The 4,052-nt window shown below is 49.1% G+C and overlaps 1 pseudogene across 1 annotated transcript; it reads right to left on the reverse strand.

Annotated features, from left to right (window-relative positions):
* Window positions 1-2,397: 2,397 nt before the first annotated feature.
* On the reverse strand, window positions 2,398-3,263 carry LOC308435264 (dnaJ homolog subfamily C member 8-like; annotated as a pseudogene). Its single transcript has one exon. The product of its transcript is annotated as a dnaJ homolog subfamily C member 8-like (transcript).
* Window positions 3,264-4,052: the final 789 nt, after the last annotated feature.

Raw genomic sequence — 4,052 nt, forward strand, 5'->3', positions numbered from 1 at the left:
TAAACTTGTGTGTCCTGTCTCTAGAGCTCCGGGCAAAGGGCTCACGGGCCTATCAGAATATTATTTGAGTGCATGAACTAGCCAATGAGGAGTATGCTTCTTAGGTGCAGGAAGCTGCCAGACCTGGGTCTGTTAGTTTACTTGCCCCCCCATTTCCTACCCCCACATACATACTAGGCATGTTTGTGTCCTTAGGAAGTAGATTCTAGATCACAGTCCTAGATGTCAACGTCATTTTCACAGGAGCGACAGAAGGAGACAGGACACTCCGTGGCTGGAAATGGTACGTTCAGCTCGCTTCTTGGATGTCGGGAGGAGGAGGAGGATGCAGAGACTGCAGTAAGCACGCGGCCTTTCAAGGCAACTGAGTCTACATTTCATTTGGCTCGCCTGGGTCGAGCTTCCCAGGTCCCGCTGGCGGGAGCTGGACCAGCAGCAGGCAGAGCCGCGGTTCCTCCCCCTTGTTGAGTGCTCAGTGCTGGGGCACCTCGTTCCTCACCTCCCTGGGCTCTCGCTTACCCCCGTTTCTAGTCTCGGCGGTGTTGGCCGAGGGTCATGAGGAATCTTGGGATTCGGACTGGGGCTCATGAACAGGGTATGTGGGTGTGGAGAGGGGCGAAGGTGGAGCTGCGTGGATGGTGAAGGTTAGGACACTGGTCCTATATAACTGCAGCGTCCTCCCCCTAAAATTGCAACAAACCTCATGCAGGATCTCAGGGCGCAGCCACCCAGAGCACCTGCGATCCTCAGTCGGGGGTAGGATTGGGGGTGGGGAAGAGGCAGAAGCAGCCAGCCTGGATGTCAATGGACTATGGAATGAGACCGGTTTATTGGAACAGCGAGGGGCCCCAACCTTTACGGAATAAAGGTTGAATGCTGGAAGGTCTGAGGGTCGTGTATATAAACAAAGATAGCCACCCGGGAAGTTACAGCTATCTTTTGTAGTTTGACTAGGAGCGAGGCTAGGAGTGGGAGGGGCGGGGTTGTTCTTTTGATACCCAGACACATTGTTACTGAAGCGCGGGGACCTCCCCCCCCCCCCCCCCCCCCCCGCAAGCGTTCTTTACTGCGTTGGGCTTTCCCTGCAGCTCGCTCAGTCCTTCCCCTCGCTCTTGCACGAAACTTCCTGAGCTCCACCCATTTGGCTGTGGTGTCTTCATCTGTTCCATCCACCACTGGATGGAGCCTCTCAGGAGTCAGTTACGAAGCTTCGGTCTTCACAAGTCATAGCAGACTGTCGTTAATATCTCTCCCACAGGATGGGTCTCAAGTCGGGGCAGTCATTGGTTGGCTGTTCCCTCAGTCTCTGTTCCATCTTTATCCCTGAATTTTTGGTTGAGAGTTGGTGGGTTGAAGTTCCCCGCCCTCCACGGAAAGTCCCACCTGGCTTCAGGAGGTGACCGTTTCAGTCTCTAATCCTCCGGCTCGTAGGAATCTTGGCTAGGATCCCTGCCATAAAGTCCCCATCCCAGGTGTCCAGCTAGTCCCAGAGATGTCCCCCACTGACTTCCATTCTCACTCCCAGCCTTCTCCACACCCCCTCCCCACACGTGATCCCCGTCCCGCTCCCCTCCTCACCCCCTTTCCCTCTCTCCATCCAGTTTAGATGACTATTTTGATTCCACATTATGAGTGAGATTCAAACTTCCGCTTTTGGGCCCTCTTTAATTACGTAGTCTCTTTGGGCCTGCTGATGGTAGCATCGTTATCCTGTACTTTATGACTGACGTCCGCTTATCAGTGAGTACGTACCATGCCTGTCTTTCTGGGTCTGCATTACCCCACTCCGGATGATATTTTCTAGTTCCATTCATTTGCCTGCAAATCTTAAGCTGTCCTTATTTTTTAGCTGAATAGTATTCCATTGTGTAGATGTACCACATTTTTGGGGGGTATAAAAATTTATTATACATAAAAGAATATTACCACTAATAAGTGCAGACAAGCAAGACTGGCTGGAAGACGGCGGACTCTTTGGAAAGTGAACAGGTTTAAGTGGCCGGAGCCTTGTGCCAAACACCACAGTGTGTCAGGGCAACAAGTAACTGCTGTGTGAGGCCACAGTGCCTCTCCTATTGGAGCATGGGCCTCGAAGATGGCTTCCCTAGGTGGCTCAGGCTGATCTGGAATTGGGGCAACATCACTGTAAGTAAGACATTTAATTGGAAGATTTCCACAGACTATACATGACCTTCGAGCCACCGCAATTCAAATAAAAAACATTAAGTTACAAGCTGTGGGAAAAGAAGGCAGCGTGAGTCAGTAGCTCCTTCCAATCCTGGTGGTTCCGTGGGTGGATGGGAGAAGGTTAGACCAAGTCCCTCCTCTCAATGTACAAAGAATTACTCTGACTGATACTAAATTGTATTGAAAACACAATAGACTAAAAAGCAATCGCTACTCTACATTGGGGTGGAGGTGGAGAAAGAGTGGGTCCTTGAAGCAGGAGGAGGCAGGGGAGGCTCTGGCCAGGGAGGCTCCACCACGTCCCTCTGCTCCCTCCCGCTGCTCCATCTTGACTTTCGGTGGCCGCAGGAAGGTCCGATTCTTCTCCTTCTTCCCCTTTGTATTTGCCTGGAAATTTCGCCAACTGTCCACTCGACCATCCTGACTTTCCTCAAAGTTTTCCTGCCACTCTCTTTCTCGCTTGGCTTTTTCCTGGGCTTCAATCTCCTCTTCTCTCTGTCGCTTCCGCTCCTGCATTTCTTTGACGTCTCTCTCTTTCCTTTTAATCTCTAGCTCAGCAAACAGCTTCGTGGTCTGTTTGTAGACTGCCTGTTTGAACTGTTCTGGATCATCTTCCTCTACATTTGTAGGCTTTCCTTCCTTCTTTAGTCCCCCCCCCCCCCCCCCGCTCTTTAACAGTGTGTTCCACGTATTCTTTCCCTGCCTGGATTACATCCAGGACCCTCTTCTTTTGTTCCTGATCCAGTAGCAACTTGTAAGCTTTGTCCACAGCTTTAAAAGCCTTCTGTGCTCTGTCAGCACCGTCCTGGTTTTTGTCAGGATGCACCAAGATGGACAGCTGGCGAAACCTCTTTTTTTATTTCTTCATCTGTCACTTCAGGATCTATGTGAGGAACCTCAAATGGGTTCAGATTAAAGTAAGAGGAACCAGGACGAGTCAGTCTTTCAATCTGATTTTTGGACGTTTGAACTGAATCTCTCCTCTCTATGTGTTTCACCTCACTGTAGAAGGTCATACACGCCTCCTCTGTGCTGCCTCCGCCGCCAGAAGCACCACTCTCTCCCGAAGCCGCCATTTTCCCAGCCAGTCCCCACGTCTGTACCACATTTTCTTTACCCATGCTTCAGCTGAGAGATATACAGGCTGTTTCCAGTTTCTGGCTGTTGTGAATAAAGCTACTACGAACACAGCAGAGCAAGTGTCCTTGTGGAATAGTGGGACATGTTTTGGATATACGCCCATGAGTAGTTTAGCTGGTTCTTGGTGCAGAAGGATTCTCAAATTTCTGAGAAACCACCAAATTGATTCCCAAAGTGGTTGTACAAGTTTGCACTCCCACCAGCAATGGAAAAGTGTACCTCTTGCTCCACAACATCACCAGCACGTGCTGTCCCTTTAAGGTGGATTCTTAACATCATTTTGATTTGCATTTCCCTGGTGAGTAGGGATAGGGAACAGTTCTTTATGTCCTTTTCTCAATAGAGAAATCTGTCTAGTTCTGTATCCCATTTTTTAATTGGGTGATTTGGTTTGTAGGTGTCTAATTTCTTGAGTTCTTTATATATTTTGGCTATAGGTTCTCTGTCAGATGCAGGGTTGATAAAGACCTTTTCCCACTCTCTAGGCTTTTGTCTTGTCCTCTTGGTGGCCTTAGCCTTGCAGAGCTTTTCAGTTTATTTCCCATTTATTAATTGTTTATCTTAGTGCCTGAGCTATTTCTCCTGTGCCAATGTGTTCAACACAGTTCCTTTCTCTTCCATTAGATTTAGTGTTTCTGGCTTTATGCCGATGACTTTGACCCACTTGACCTGAGTTTTGTGCAGTGTGACAGATACATTTCTATTTGCATTCTTTTGTATGCAGA

The sequence above is a fragment of the Micromys minutus genome, assembly GCF_963924665.1.
Source record: "Micromys minutus genome assembly, chromosome: 22".
Lineage (NCBI taxonomy): Eukaryota > Metazoa > Chordata > Mammalia > Rodentia > Muridae > Micromys > Micromys minutus.